This window comes from Prunus mume, linkage group LG2 (genome assembly GCF_029339155.1).
Source record: "Prunus mume cultivar Tortuosa linkage group LG2, ASM2933915v1, whole genome shotgun sequence".
Lineage (NCBI taxonomy): Eukaryota > Viridiplantae > Streptophyta > Magnoliopsida > Rosales > Rosaceae > Prunus > Prunus mume.
The window spans coordinates 7,754,239-7,770,492 of NC_142699.1; the positions used below are offsets into that span (position 1 = coordinate 7,754,239).

Genomic DNA, 16,254 nt, shown 5'->3' on the forward strand with positions numbered 1-16,254 from the left:
TCCTTCGTGAGGAGGTGGCCGCGCCGTCTTCAAGCTTGTAAGTACCTCACAATTCTCGGCTTTTCCTGCCGTCTGTTTCCATCATTGTCTAACATTCTCATTTGCTCTTGAGCTTCCATGGACATATGGCTGTGTGTCAAGCGAGCTAATAACACCGCCGAAAAGGCGAAGAAGGCTTACGAAGACGGCAGAGCGAAGGTTGCCGAGGTTGGCAATGCCATCAAGCTCGAGGCAAACTTGGCGAAGGACATGCAGGCTGCCAAACGATAGGTTAAAGTTTACCGAGCCAAGCTCGGTGAGATGTCGGCAGCCTTGGAGTCGGGCGGCTAACGACAAGGGAGGCTGGAGTCGAAGGAGGCGATCCTGTGGCCTTTGAGGAGTCGGAGCGGGTCGGGCTTCCGAGATTGGAGCTGCCGTCCAGAGGCGATACGGGTACCGTCGGTCCTCGAGTTTTCTACCTTGCTTAACAAGGAAGTGGGCATGGAAATGACGGATCTGCTCTACCGCTTCAAACAGTACAACCAGTGAAAAGCTCAACCTCAACTTCATTGCGATCCTCTCCCTCTTCCTGAAGGCATACCACCGAAGAAATGATCGAGGAGTACGAGGAGAGGATGCCATAGAAGAGGCTCTGCCAAGGCGATGGCATTCTTGCCGGCCGATGAGGCCGCCGATGTAAAGCTTCGACGCTCTGCAATGATAATCTTCTCCAAAAGCTTCTTCTCATTTTCAACTAAAGCTGGTTGAGCTCTTGGAGATGATAGAAGATTACGAAGTGGAGGACGCCCCTGGGAGAGTTGCCCCGATGCCGAGGAGGAGACTGCCGCTTGAGTTTTGTTTAAGTTTTTATTAAATGTAATCTGTCATGAGGCAATATGTTCTGAACGCTTTGATGCCGAGGGCATCCTCTAATTCAAGCACTTTTATTTTCATTATTAATCAAGTAGCTTTACTTTCGGTATGTTTGACTTAACTGCCGTAGGCTAGTGCAAGCTAACTTCCGAGGTTCAAAACTAATCATCGTAAATGCCGAGGGCAGATGATTTGCTTAACTGCCGTAGGCTAGCATAAGTTCAAATTTCAAGTGAACCCTAAGTCGGTAAGCAATTTAGGGCTTAACACTTTACTTCCGAGGGTTGGTAATAACAATTCTGAAATTAACCTTTCAAGTGTCGATGGCTAAATAAGGTGATCTTTGAAGTTTTTTTAACAAACTCAACCCTCTGTCGGTAGGAAAGGATACCGTGGTACCTCAATTGCCGAAGGCAATAAAGGGTTTTAGAATGTAGTGCTGCGACCGATGGTCTCTACTTCGTCTTTTTTTGTTGAAAAAATGAATATGCCGAAAGTTGCGAGTATAAGCACCGAAAGCCTTTTCATTAATAGATGCCGAATGCAAAGATACATTTGGAGTTCGTTTTACAATTGAAAACCTGCCATAGGCTAGGGAACTGTACACGCCGTAGGCTGTGAGAAAGAAATAAGTCGAAGGCTTTAACAATGTTTTCTACATGCCGTAAGCTAAGTGACTTCATTTGAAGTAGTATTTTAGATGCTCTTCATTCCAAGGATGACCGAGGGTCTTTCCGTTGGAGTCCCTGAGTCGGTAAGTCTCCGATCGCTGGATGCCAATGATCTCGTAAGGTCCTTCCCGGGAAGGTCGAGGGTTCCTTCTGGGGTCCTTAATTGCGGACGGACTTTTCGCATGACCCACCTCCAGGCTCAAACGAGCGGGATCGACCTTGGAGTCATAGTACCAAAAGACGACTGTTTGTAAGCGTTCGAAGGTTGGCTTGCTCTCGGCGTTCTTCGATCAGGTCGAGGCTCAAGGCGAGCGCATCTTCATTCTCCTTTGGTGCGAAAGCCTCCGTTCGGTAGGTGGGCTCTCCGATTTTTACGGGACTACCGCTTCCGAGCCAAAAGTCATGGAGAACGGTGTTTTCCCGGTTGCCGTTCGGTAGGATATCCGGATGGCCCATAACGCCTCTGGAATCTTCTCCGCCATGCTCCTTGGCTTTGTCAAGCTGCCATTTCAATAGCTTCTTGACAATTTTGTTGATCGCCGACCGACCGTTTGATTGGGGTGAGCTGGTGAAGCGAAGAACAGATTGATCTTGAGGCGAGTGCAAAATTGCCTAAAGGCTTCCGAATCGAATTGCCTGCCGTTATTCGTGATAATTAAGTAGGGGATTCGAATCGCCAGATAAATGTTCGTCGGATGAAATCTTCCATTTTGGCTGCCGTTATGGTAGCCAAGGGTTCGCCTCTACCCATTTAGTGAAGTAATCTACGGCGACAACAGCATATTTGACTGGCCCTTTCCTTGCGGCATCGGTCCGATCAAGTCCGATCCCCATGGCGAAAGGCCACGGCTTACGATCGTGAGAGAGGCTCCGGGATGTGAGGGACACTACCGAATCGCTGACATTTGACACACTTCTTGACCGGGCGCTTGCGTCTTGGTGTAGGGTCCGCCGAAATACCCATGCCGGAAGATTTTGTGCGCTAGCGATTGGGACCACGAGTGGTCGCCGCAGACCCCACCGTGGACTTCCGACGTAGTCCCCCGCTCCTTATTGAGGCATTTCAAATACGACGTGGTGTAAGCCGCTTGCGAACATCGTCGATGACTGTATATCTTGCAGATCGATAACGGAGCTTCCGAGCCGGGACTTATTAGTGGGAAGGGTTCGATCGTCGAATGCGTAAATCGAGACATCCACGTGTCCTCGCACGTGCACGGTACACACCTCTACCATTTTCGTGCTTGGTGGGATAATATTTCCACCGCACCTTTCTTCCGATCTTGTCGTTGATTGCCGGGCCAAACGCGAGTGCATCGGGCGTGGCTGTTTTCGACACGGGATCCGCCGAATCTCGTAAGCCCTGGAACTTTCGTAGGAGTTCTTGGGCTCGATAGGTAGGCGGATATTGAGGCGCCCTTTGCCGCGGTTCGCCGCTATTTGATTCACTATGTCGTGAGTCACCGTGGATGCCTTGATTTGTTTGGCGCCATGCTCTTCGCTAGCCGTAAGCCGCCAAGAGGGTCTCCTACCGCTTCATTGTTGGAGGTTGAAGTTGAATCGGAGGGCATATTCGACTTTGCACCCGCTCGGGGTAGTTAACACCGACCGGCTCGCATCCTTACTAGTTCGCCGAGCCGTCAACGCGTGGTCCATAGAGGTACCGAAGGATCAAAGCGATCGGCACCCGTGTTCTCTGGTTCAGAGTGACGCGTTCGGGAGGGTGCTTCCGACGGCGCGGGTATGAGATCGGAGATGAAGTTGGCGACGGCTTGACCTTTCTCTGCAGCCTTGGTTTGAATCAGATGTCAAATTCTCCGAGCTCGACGCCCATTTGACCAACTCGCCGGAAGTTTCGGCTTTGAAGTACCGCCAAACGGGCTGATTTGTCGTAACCGTGATCTCGTGTGCTCGAAATATGGGCAAAGCCTTCGTGGAGACAACAAGGGCCATGGCCAATCGCTCCAAGGGCGGTACCGAAGCTCGCGCTCAAGAGCCTTCTTGACATAAAAATCGGTAGTTACGCCTTCTCGCCTCCGCATGCAACCGAGCCGACGGCAGTGCTAGATACCAAGAGTGAGGAGGAGAACTTCCCCGGAAGTGGTTTTGACAACAATGGTGCCCTGCTCATGTAGTCCTTCAAGTCTTGAAATGTCTAGTCGCATTCAGTAGTCCATGCGATATAATGTTTGCCCCCTTTCAAGGCTTTGAAGAACGGTACGCACTTATCGGTGGCCTCGGAGATGAAGCGCGTCAGGGCAGCAACACGTCCTGTAAGGCTTTGAATGTCATTCTGCTTCCTCGGTGTTTCCATGTCGATTATGGCTTTGATTTTCTCGGGATTGGCCTCGATTCCTCTTTGGTTGATCATGAATCCGAGAAATTTACCGGAAGATACACCGAATGCGCACTTTGTTGGGTTCACCTCATCCGTAGTCCTTTAGTATACCGAACATGAGGGCCAGGTTTTCCAGATGCCCCCTTGCCGTTCGGCTTTTCACCAACATGTCATCGACATATACCTCCATAATGCCGCCGATGTGTTTAGCAAAAATTCAGTTGACGAGCCGTTGATACGTTGCCCCCGCGTTCTTCAGCCGAAAGGCATGACATTGTATGATATAACCCGCGGTCGGTGATGAATGCCGTATGCTCGCTATCGGCGGGTCCATGAAGATCTGGTTGTACCGAATAGGCGTCCATGAAGCCGAGAAGCTCGTGTCAGCGGTTGCGCCCACGAGTTGATCGATTCGGCAGGAGAAATCGCCCTTCGGACATGCCTTGTTCAGTCGGTATAGTCCGACACATTCGCCATCCTCCATTGGCCTTCCGAACCATGCGAGTTGGCGAGCCAAACAAGGTACGTAGCTTCCCTGATAAAGCCGATGGTTTTGAGCTTGTCAACCTCGACGCATAGCCTCGCACTGCTCGGCATCGCACGGCGACGCGTTTTTGTCCGACCGGTTTATGGGCGAGGAGATCTGAGCTTGTGGTGATGACGTCGTGATATACCGGGCATATCGTCGTAAGACCCGGCGAAGACCTCCGCTGTTGCCGTAAGAAATCGACGAACCGCCTCCGTAGGTCGGGATCGAGGTTGGTGCCGATTTTTACCCACCGATCGGGAAATACTCGTTCGGGATCACCGTTTGAGCTCTTGCAAGCCGCGCTACCGGCGTTGGTGTTTCCTCCCTTGGGTCGTCGATAGGCCCGCTACCGTTCGGTGGTCCCTGCACGGTCATGGCTTCCATTGGCGGCTTGCAAGCTACCGATTTAATAGCGGTGGCATAGCACGCCCGCGCGCCGAGCTGGTCACCCCTGGATGACTCTGCATCGCTGCGAGTAAGGGAGCTTTGTCGCAACATGTGGGGATAAGTGGGCTTTGACTCTTGTGAGTGTCGTTCGTCCTATGATGACGCGTTGTATGCCGTCAGCGATCGACGATGAGGAATTGGTCGTAGGTCATTCTTTTCCGGGGCGATGCCGAAGGCGATGGGCAGACCGACATCTGCCGACCGGTGGACCGGATCCCCGTAAAATCGAGAAGAGGCGTTATTTGCCGATTAACCATATTGTCGGCAATTCGGTCCCTTGAATGCGTCGGCAAAAATCAAGTTCACAGAGCTCCGGTGTCAATCAGCGACCGACCTACATCGTAGTCGGCGATCTCGGCCCGAATGATCATTGGGTCATCGTGGGGGTAAATGACCCCTTCTACTTCTTCTTCACAGAATGTGATGGGTTCCCACCCCACCTTTGGGACCGTGTGGCCCCGATCGCCTTCTATGCCGAAGACTTGGGGTAGTGAGCGGCATGCACATATTGTTTTATTGATCGGTTAGAGGGTCCCGCCAGAGTGGGGCCTCCGCCGTGGCTGATCATGTTGATCGCCACCGGTGGCGCTCGGGCGGCGCTGCTGCGGTATGGCAATGTATTGGTCTAGCTTTCCTCCCGAATCAGCCGTTTAACGATTTTCCTCGGACTAATGCGTCTTGGTGTTGTGGCTGTTTCTTTGGTGGTACCGGCGAACTTGCGATCCCGATTATCCCGCCGATTGGGATTTCGTGGTTTGGCTTCGGGATTTGGTCATGCTCGCTCATCAAGACACCTCATATGTCGTGTTTAGCAGGTGAAGACTTCTGAGCGCGGTCGTGGTTTGGCGGGATGAAGACTTCGAGCTCGGTGGTCGCTGCACCGCATTTCCACGCCCCTTCTTAGAGTTACCCTACCGATGAATCGTCGGTCCTCCCGGTAGATTCCCGCCGAGCCGAAGGTCCGGACTTGGAGTTGAAGTATTCACCTTAGCGTGGATCGCCTCTGCTTCATCACCGTCATAAGTGCGCCAATTGCTGCAGTGTACTAGGTACCGAAGTGAGAGGACGAATGAAGGCGCCGTAGGCCGCCTATCATCCGTCTCGGGGCACCTCGAGTACTCATGATGAAGCATACGGCATATTCCGTAAGGATTCGTCTTCTATTTGCCGAACCGCATGTGTCGTCGGCAAAATACAGACGCCCGCCCGATCATGAAATGATTCAGAAAAATCCATTTTAGCTCGTCGAACGAGTCTACCGTTCTGGTTGGAGACGGTAGAACCAGTTTAGAGCACTCCGTAAGGGAGGATGGGAATAGCAGTGTATTGTCCTCATCGCCGAGGCCTTTGCATCCCACCGATTGGAAGGAGTGAAGGTATGTTAAGGGTCTTCGATGCGGTGTAAAACGGTATTCGCAACGGCTGTACCTCCTGTCAGTCGACTTCTTGATGCGCTCAGTAAAGGACGCCCAAGTTTCCCAGTCAGCTCTTGGGATCGGGTTGGTCGCCCCCATCTTCCGAATTCTCTGGAAGAGCGACGGATTGCGGGTCTCGGCTTGGGATCTCCTCGAAATATAGTCTTCGGAGGTTCTCCTGACTCGGTTCTCTTGCCTTCGAAAACTCCGTGGGAGTTTCCGAACGGTAGTGTGACTTCGGTGCCCTTGGAGGGCATACTCGTCCGATTCGCTGTGAACCCAAACCCGGACTTTCCGGAAGGCGATTTGTCTCCAGGACCCTCATTCGTGAGTCCCGTAGCGCGCTTATCCCGACCGGGACCTCGCCATTCGGCATCCATGTCATTGAGCCGATGACGACATGGCGTAGACTTTCTTTGGTATATGTGGCTGGTCCCGAGGGTCGGGACTACCTGTTTGGAAGGCTCAGCGTTGCCTTTGCCCCCTTCTTCCTTCTCTTCACGACCGAGTCCGCAGACTTTGGGAAGGTTCGAGATTGAATATTCTGCGTTCTCCTGCGATTAAGCTGAGTTTCGTCTACTTTGGATGTGAGGAGGTTGTTATGTTCTTGGAGCTTGGCCATTTCCTTCCGAAGGGAAGTCATTTGAGCCAAGAGCTCCGCTTCCACCGTAGTTTGAATTACCGGAGGGTTACCGAAGGGAGTGCTAGGGTGCAGCGCAGGGCTTGCCCCGCTTGGCATTCCATACGGTAATCCGTCCTCGGGTAAGAACGATGGTCCCGAAGTGGTTCCCATATGTTATTTTTAGGAATTGTAGGTTAATTATTATCGTTTCCCACAGACGGCGCCAAACTGTTGACGCAGAAAAATGGTTCGGCACTTTCCCGCAACTTAGAGATGTTGGGCCTTCGGTATGCTCTGGGCCTCGGTAGGCGCGTTCGATCTGCAAGATAACAAACGCTCGGTAAGACCTAGGGCACCGGTGTGGTACCGGCCGAAGGCTCTCCGATGCTTAAGTAAGTACGGAGTTGGTAAGATTGAACTACGATCTATAGGCGTATGCCGTAAGTTCGATTGATTACCTCCAAGCTGGGATAGTTGTCCTCTTTTATAGGCATTGGAAGGTGTGCAATTTGTTTAAAGTTTCGATGTGGGACTGTGGACATTAATTGTGGGACTGCCACGTGTCCCAGGAGGTGAGGTTGCCCTAATCGAGCGATCGGTAGCTATGATACCGAAGCTAGATGCCGAAGGCTCCCATAGCTTCATTTTGGTCCGCGTGTCCGATGTTCATTGGCTGTTCATTTTGGTATAAACAGATTGCATCCTTTGTATCTCAAGAAGGGGGTACTCACTAGTTGGATGAGGTGGACACCGATTGGCTTTTTGATACTTTAGCTAAAGATGTAAACCTTACTATTCGTTTTCAATAAAATCTCTCCAATCTAAGTTCCACGATCCATAACTTCTATCATTCCTTATAAGTAAACATGATTAATTATTTAATTTACCATAACAGCGAGCCAAGCCCAAAGAATATGGAAAAAGTCAAACTAATCGCAATCAAGCCCAAAGCATTTGCTCTCAAGTCAAAACAAAGCCACCCATGCATTTGGCCATTATCAGAAGGGTAACTAATTGAAATTTACCAAAATGAGAGCCCCAACTTACCCAATTTAGTATCCCTATAACATCTTCATTGTGATTTTCGAAATTTGAACACAATCCTTCAAATAGTAATCAAAGCCATTGTTCAGACCATAAAATTTTATGAAAATGACTCCATCTTGACAAGCATATCTTTCCCTTTTTCCCTTTGATCTTTGTGTAATGATCCAATGAGAGAGGGCAAAGGCACCCACCACTAGGAAGCTCCAATAAAATCATCTCAACTTTTCTGTGCTCCCATAAAATCATCTGAACTTTTAAAAAACTCTGATACATATTCTTTTTCCCTTTGGGTCTCTTTGGTGTGTGGACTGAAAAGGTTTAATCAACTTTGTGAACCAGACACAACCATAAACTTCCCTTATCACTTTGTGAGCTCCTTTTGCTTTTTGCCGTGTCCATATTTTCAAAGACTTAGGGATTTGGTCGTTACACTGTTGCAATCAGCGTCATTCCATGGAAGAAACTCTCTGTGTTATGGCAACAGCAGAGAATGATCCATCCAAATTAATCATGATAGTGTATAAACAATACTTAAATTCTGATTTAAAAACTCTAAATTGAACACGTTTTATAATTTGACTGTATTTGTAACAATGTGGTGTTACCGATGATGGAAATTCGTGGTAATGGGTCATATTCTTGTCGTATCATTTTTCGGTTGTGTTAAATCTAACCAATAGCCTAACCGATCCATTTCTAATTATGATGTGTTCAGATTGATCTGTGAAATGTGAATGAAATTCTTTTAACCCTAGGTTTGCTTTACTACTAAAAGTTCACTTAATTATAAAACTCACAAAATCAAAAAGTGCCTCTTATTCTTTTAACCCTGGTTTGCTTTACTACTAAAAGTTCACTTAATTATTCTTTAAACCCTAGGTTTGCTTTTCTGCTGCCTCTTATTGTATTCGTAATTAGACGATTGTTTACCCTCCGGCCACTTGCCACTTTTAAAAGTGCCCAAAGACCGACCCCAAAAGCTGAACCTCTCCCATTAAGAGGTGAGATGCATTTGACGACCTCTAATCGTTCCCAAATGCATTCTCCTTTCTTTTTCTTTTTTTAATTATTGTTTCTCTTTCTTCTTGCCTCCATCTCTCTCTTGCTATACACGTGTCCACAATTTGCCCTTGCAAGTTGCAAGTTGTAGCCCTTTTTTGTGCCCTAAACATGCTCAATTCAATTGCTCATAAATAGAAGCTCAAGGCCTCAAGTTCTTGCAACTCATCAAACACATAAACACTACTGCACACTTACAAACCAGAGCCCAAATATTAGTGGTAAAACAGAGGAATCCAAGTGAGGAAATGGCAGCAATCAACACACAGCCAGAGCAAGAGCCTAAGAAGAAGGCAATGAAAAAGAAGAACCCAACTGCAATTGAGGAGGTGGTCTTGGGGAAGGGCAACACAACATTATGTTGTAACAAACCAGAGATTGCATCTGTAAGTCCAGCAAAGAGGAGGACAGTGAAAAGGATGATGTTTGATTCCTTTGTCCATTATGTGTCCTCTTCTCTTTCTTGTATCTGTGATGATCCTGTTGGCTCTGTTGAACCTAAAAAAGAAAAAGTCCAAATACCCAAATGACCCCATAGCCATAGCCATAGATGGTCATGTATCAGAGTTTGATGCAATGGACTTAAAAAATAAAATAAAGCCATCTACTAATAATAGATATGTTTTCTTTTCCCAACTTGTTGGAATTAAAGTTTTAATTATTTGTTTCTTCCTGTTTTTCTTTTCTTCTTTTATGTGGGTGATCAAAATCAATTGCTTAATTGTGGCTAACCATGTTCTTAATTTACTTGTTTAAATCAAATTTTGTAGGGGTTTATCACACACACACTCTATCATAATGTTATAGGATTCGAACTTGAGACCACTAATCTACAAATCAATGTCATTTTTTATTGAGTTAGAATCCGTTTGACTACACACTCATGGTTTTGAGAGAGTGCAAAAAGAGAAAACTGAAGTTAATTGAAAATTGAAAGAATTAATATTGTAAAAGAAGCAGGACTTTTGCAAGAAAAAAGGACCAAGAGGAGGGAGTTGAGTCTAGTGGCTTTTCTTACCCCACTTTTGGCGCGTAAACGTGGGTACTATCGCAACAAATACAACTCAGTACACGTGTCACTTGTTACCTTGAATGCTTAGCTTACTGAACAAGCTCGTTCTGGTGAAATTACATAATTGGCCTTCATATTGGTGCCCTTGGCTTGGGGCTTGGGATGTTTTAAGAGGCGTCCCTCGCCGTGTACCAAAATCTGAGAGAAAGAAACAAGGTGTTGAGAAAGAACTGAAGAGAGAACGCAGCAGAAATGGAGGTGGATCAGGTGAAGACAAAGAAGAGAGAGCCTAATTACGGGTTCAAACCCAAGACGGGAAGTGTTTTTCCATCGAAGAGAAAGTTGGTGAAGAAAATGGTTTTTGATTCCATGGTGGAATGGGCTTCCTCTGTTTTCTGCCCTGCCCTTTCTCCACCTTCTTCCTCTGCAGCCAACTTCACCAAAAAACCAAGTTCCAAGAAATGCAAGCAGATAGTCCCACACCAGCACCATTTTAGTGGCGGAGAATTATGAGGCTTTAAATTTCTCAGTTTAATTTGGTACCTTATGGATGGTTGAAGAGGAATGAGACCATATGCATAGCCTACAAGCCCAGTATTCAAGAGAGGAAAATCTGTTGCTTTTAGTTGTAGCTTGTAATGAACTATATTATCAGACATTTTGAGTTTCTCTGTTTCTGGTAGTAACTTTTTTTTTTTCCTTCCTTTTTCATCTGGGTGGAAACCAATTGCCAGATTGATAAAATGTGTAGTGACATTTTACAGGCCGTTTGCTTTCTCTCCTGTTTTTTTTTTGGGCCCCGCGCCACACCACCCCCCCCCCGGCGGGAAAAAAACAATTTGGAGTTGGCTTGAACAGGACTGAGAATCCATCAATTTGTGTACACCAGCTTTTAGGTTTAATGAATTCCTCTGGTTTTTTTGAGTTTCCCAGTTTCTGGTGGTAACTAATTTTCCAAGTAAAATGATCATGTCATGAGGCCCCCACTTAGATTCTTGATATGCATGCCCCAGCCCATAGCTGATCATAGGCTCATAGCCAAAAAGGCTAAGACCCCACGAACCCAATATTCAAAGATAGAAACACTGGAGAATGACGTGCTGGAATTCCCGCGTGTATCCCGGTCTTGTGACCAAATTGGTATCTCCTAACCTTACTTGTGATCAAATGGATGAATTACTTGAATCGTCTTTCATTACCTACATGAATTTTACAGGCCAATTTCACGATAGTAACTGCTTTTTGCTTGGCTTTATACTAATAGAGATGTGCACGAATGTTGGTTTTCATACCCCGTAAACCACGAGTGACTAGTCAAACTTTTCAAATTGCAGTAAATTGCAAAAAAATGTTCCCCAAATTCGTTTGGAATTTCTCTACTGTTGGAGGCCCGATGCTGGACTGTGTGGGACTTTGTTATCAGCCATTAAATCGACTAAAGGACACATTTAACACTTGTTCCTTGAATTCAACGTCTAAGAGCAATTCCAGCAGCAAGGCTGGGGCGAGGGCTGGGGGGGGTTGGGCCAAAAAAGCGATTCCAGCAACAAAGGCTTGTCCAGGCAACAGGTAGACTCCAGCAAACTAGGCTGGCCCGACTTGAAGCCCAAGTTTTGGATTATGTCAACGTTGCGTCTTCTTCAGAGCGGATTTTTTCCTCTAATCCAACGGCAGCGAATTTTTGTGCAATAAAATAATGAAAAAATATATAAAAAATTTTTATAAAAAAAACCTCAAAATTAATGAATTTTTTTTCTATAAATACCAACCAATACTCTTCACTTTTAACACCAAATCCTCATACATTTTCGTCTCTTTCAACTATTATTCACTTTCTATTTAATATTTTTTTCACTTTCAAGTTCTATTTTTCCGAAATCTTATCTGAAATTTTATTCCGATTATGATATATGAATTTTATAATAAAGATTGACACGTATGAACCCAAAAATCTAATCCGAAAATATTATCCAAATTAATTGTTTAGGTAAAAAAATATGTGAAAAAAAAAAAAAGAATAGTATTTGTCATGGCAAAGCAACTGCTGAAAACACACATTGTTTTTTGCAAGGGCAGCCACTATTCACCTGAATAGTAGCTGTCCTAACCCCCTAACCATGGCAAAAGACAAACTGCTGGAAGTGCTCTAATACGCCTCCCGCGTCAGTCCCGCATATTGAACCCTTGCAAATTGCAACGGAGAAAAACTGGTAGGAAGGAGTAATTTCATATCTAGTCCACAATTCTTGTACTTTTGAGAAACATCCAAGCAGTTTCCATAGTGATCGATAGTTATAATATGTACCGCAAACGACTAGTCAAATGTGTACAACCCTTTTGAATCAGAAAGTGGATAAATATGGGGTTATTTGGAGTTACCCAGCTCATCTCATGTGCCAAGGAAGGAAAGTAATAGGACAATTGTGGCAAAATCACACCACTACAACTTAAAGAGAGACTTTGGGCCTTTTGTCAGAGAGCAGAGAGAGGGAACACAGAGAGAGACAGAGAGAGCAAAAAGAGCAGAAAAATGGTGGCCAGGCAGCAGAATTCAGGTGAGGGAGTGATCACAACCAATTATTGGTTCAAACCCAAGAAGGGTAGTGTTTTCCCAGCAAAGAGGAAGTTGGTGAAGACAATGGTTTTTGAATCCATGGTGAAATGGGTTGCCTCTGTTTTCTACTGTGCGCTTCCTCCTCCTCCACCTCCCTCTGGAGCCTCAGCCAACCAACCCAACATGACCCCCATGGGCAAAGTAGCAAATTCCAAGAAATGCAAGCAGATAGCACCACAGTGAATTGGAAAGGGTGACAAAAGTCCAATCAAATCCATGCCACCTCTGAAGATTTTAGTTAATTTCCTATTCCATATATGTGGGTGTGGGTTGATAAATTGATAGAAGTTCCCCTATCCTATTCTGTCAATTTATCACCCCACACCAACATTCACAGTTTCTGTTTTCTTTTCTTTCCTCGTTTTTGGTTGATTTGGAATTTGCTTCATCAGGATTGATGATCCATCAATTTGTCTGCTGTAGCTTTTAGTTTCAAATTCAATGAATCATCAAGCACTTTGAATTTCCCAGTTTCTGGTGCCAACCAACTATATTTTTACAAGTTTGGAGCTTTTAACAGTTACTTAGATTTCCCAAAATGATCATACATGTTTGTTTGGAATTGGAAGAGGAATGATGAATCCCAAAAAAGACCCCACAATTTACAAACCCAGTATTCAAAGACAAAAGAATGATTGATGTTCTTTTTTTTTTTGGCTTGAACAGGACTGAGAATCCATCAATTTGTGTACACCAGCTTTTAGTTTTAATGAATTCCTCTTGCTTTTTTGAGTTCCCAGTTTCTGGTGGTAACTAATTTTCCAAGTTTGGAGCTTTTGACGGTAACTTCAGATTTCCCAAAATGATCATGACATGAGGCCCCATCTTAATGTTTGTTTTGGAAGAGGAATGAGACCAATGATATGCATGCCCCAGCCCATAGCTGATCATAGGCTCATAGCCAAAAAGGATAAGGGGACCCCACAAACCCAATATTCAAAGACAGAAACACTGGAGAATGATGAATCAATGTCAGATTCTTCATTCTTTTTCCCCTTTTCTAGCTGACAATTAATGAGCATGAATCAAAAAGAAGAAAAATTAAAGCTTATGCTGGACCTAGATGTTCAAAGCAAACGACACAACATGACAACTTCGGTTCGATTTAATCCCGGCGAATTCATCTCATCTCATCTGCTCTTCGTTGGTTCAGCCATCTTTCTAGTTGCGCTTCATCCTTCTTCTCATCGCACGGGTTTAGCTCAAAGGAATTTCTAGGTTTAGTGAAAAAAGGTTGGTTTTAACGTTCTTTTGGTTTTCTAAGTTGGTTTATTCATGTTTCATGTCAAAAATTGAGAAGTAAATCAGAATTTGAGTTTGGTTTGCGTGTTATTTCAGTCCAAGTTTGTACCTTTGTATATATGTGTGTGCTGTTCTGTTTTGATAAATGGGAAGGCAGCTGTGATTGGGTTCCTATTGTTGTAAGATTTTGAAATTTTGACTGGTAAAGGTATTCTCAAGGGAACTGACTTCTTGGACTTTATTTACTCTGTTTGAAATTGGTTTTCTGAAAGGGAAGATTTGAATGACTGATGAAACAGAGAATATGAGTATATGTCCAGCGAGATCTATTTCTTTTTCTTTCGAGGTTTATATATTTTTTATAACTCAAGTGGGTTTTCTGGTAATGCATCTTCAACCCCTGAATCAAATTGTAGATTATCCAGTAATGTGTTGATTCATGCAGTTGACAAACTTGGGAGCTTCTTAAGGCAATTTCCTCTTTTTCCAAATGCTCAATGTTGCTTTTCATGTTTGGTTTTCATGTCTATTGGTGTGTCAAAATAGCTAGGTTTAATGTATGCTAGGAATGTCACATTGGTTAAGTGTCAATAAAATCTTTGTTTTTGTTCTCAATTACTGTTTACACCATGTCTGAACTCGAAGTTTAAGATGTGATGATAATTGAAATGCCTAGAGACCAATCCTGCTTCTGATATTTTATTTTTAATTGATTTGCTTAGGAAAAAAAGGCATAATTTCATTGCTCACTGTTGATTAAAGGTATATACTTTTTCTTTTGGCGGAGTGATACCTTCTCTTAAATTTTTTATGAAAGCTAGCTGGGACTATATGTAATTCATAGTCTCAGGCTGCTCATTCTTACCAATAAAGAAATCTATGATCTAACAAACTAAATCACCAACCTTAGGAGCTTAATATTTGTTTGCATCTAAACAAAATAAGATTTAGAGCTGCCCTGCATGTGCATGGAATTACAATGAAAATTTCCTTTCATTCTTCTTTTAGCTGTTGAAAGGTTTGATCATGAGGACAAAGGTGATTTTGCAACTTCACCAAAGCATTTTAGGTAAGAACCATATCCTCGAATTGCTCTTTTGGACTGAAATTAAGCCTTTTGTGTGATGGTTTACCATATGATTGAGTTCTATGTTTGAGCTTATGGATTGGTTCATGGCGGATTTGAATTGGCACTCAAAGTTGCTTGAGTGAGGTTGATAACTGTGTGCATTGTAAGATTCACAATTCTTATTAGATGTTTTAAATGTAATGAACAAAAACTATAACATGTAGCCTGTTATTTCTGCCTTTATTATACTTTTATAACCTATAGCTGTTTATAGATTATTACTTCTTCTATAGCTTATTTCTCCATTAGATTATCTTGATTTTGTAACAAACTTGCTCATTAAGTTATTAGGTTATCTTATTTCTATTTATAGGTCGTTAGGTGTTCATTTTATTTTATTTTTTGTCAGGGAATACTATTCATTAATAGTGGAAAGCATTACAAATTGAGGAAACTCATTTCCAATGCAGCCCAATACCAACAAATAAAACAGGCCCAAGGATAGAAAAGCAAATAAACAACAGAAACCCATAAAATATTAAACAAAGAAACCCTAGATCTAGAACACAGGAGCAGCCACACATAGCATGCCGACAACACCACCAGGAACAGATCTGCCACCACCAAGGAGGAGTAACCGACACCAGGGGGTATCAAAGAGGCCAACGGAAGATGGGGGTGAGCAGGCCACCCGCGCGGAAGCGCTCCCATAATCCAAGTGTTAAGTGCATGATGCACTTTAATCGCAGCCACGGACCACCACCCGGTCGTTAGGTGTTCATAGGTTATTTAAATTTTGGTTTGTGCAATTTATGTTGGTCTTAATTCTATAACAATAGCCATTGTCTTCGCCAAAATTTTCTTATTTGTCTACTCTACCGCATACCATTTACCAAATTTATAGCAACAAAATCAACACTCCTTGATTTGATTCTGTTCAGGCTCAGGTGTTTTGGCTTAATTCTCTTATACCTATTTAATAATTGTCACAATTGTTCTAAATTTGTTTTCAATTGGTTCGATAGATTGAGTTTATACTTTTGTCCATCAAATTAATAGAATGTTTGATGTATCTAGACTGTTGTTTGTCATGTTCTATTTTTCAACTTAATTATGTCATAATAGTTATTGCCCTCACTCAAATTTTTCCATTTATATACACTAACACCTGCTATTTTCCAAATTTATGCCAACAGAGTCAAAACCTCCACAGAGGAGGAGAAAGAACGTAAGCCCCCTGTACAGCAGGAGCCAGCAAGACCTAGATCCCATTCCTCCACCACCCAGTACCATATATATAAACACCTGTCCAAACTCTTTTGAACAATGAGCAACTT

The 16,254-nt window shown here is 44.2% G+C and overlaps 1 long non-coding RNA gene across 1 annotated transcript; it reads left to right on the forward strand.

The window, feature by feature from the left end:
- Positions 1–13,520: 13,520 nt before the first annotated feature.
- LOC148919531 (uncharacterized) lies at positions 13,521–15,851 on the forward strand. The gene is made up of 2 exons (XR_016123659.1): positions 13,521–13,839; positions 15,327–15,851. It is a non-coding gene; the product is annotated as an uncharacterized LOC148919531 (long non-coding RNA).
- The last annotated feature ends 403 nt before the right edge of the window (positions 15,852–16,254 follow it).